General features: G+C 69.4%; 1 protein-coding gene across 1 annotated transcript in view; it reads left to right on the plus strand.

Moving 5' to 3' along the window:
- Nucleotides 1–3: 3 nt before the first annotated feature.
- Nucleotides 4–337, plus strand: part of CTBP2 (C-terminal binding protein 2) — a 166538-nt gene continuing 166204 nt past the window's right edge. The window contains exon 1 of the mRNA XM_007468723.1: nucleotides 4–232. The gene's annotated coding sequence lies outside the window, so the exon portion shown is untranslated. The remainder of the gene's footprint in view (nucleotides 233–337) is intronic.

A 337-nucleotide genomic window follows, 5' to 3' on the forward strand; every position in this document is an offset into this window, starting at 1 on the left:
AGCGAGGAGTGAGCGAGCGGCGACCCTCACCTCGCCTCCCGCCTCGCTCCTGCGCAGCCGGCGGCCACCGGGAGACGCGGCCGCGCCGCTTCTTTCCCTTTCCTTTTCTCTCCGTTTTCCTCCTCCTTCCCCGGAGGAGAAAACAAATAAAGAAGAGCAAATAGCCGGGAGGCGCTCGGCTTCCAGGACGCTCCCTCCCCCGATCCAAGTTGGAATTAGCATCCTCTTGGGGGTGAGCGCGGCGCGGGGCGTGTGCGGGCCGGGTACCCCCTGCGCAGCCCCCTCCCAGCGGCCGGGCGCGGGGCCGGGACCAGCCTGGAGACGATCGGGAGCCGGG

Source organism: Lipotes vexillifer, unplaced genomic scaffold, assembly GCF_000442215.2.
Source record: "Lipotes vexillifer unplaced genomic scaffold, Lipotes_vexillifer_v1.1 scaffold741, whole genome shotgun sequence".
NCBI lineage: Eukaryota > Metazoa > Chordata > Mammalia > Artiodactyla > Lipotidae > Lipotes > Lipotes vexillifer.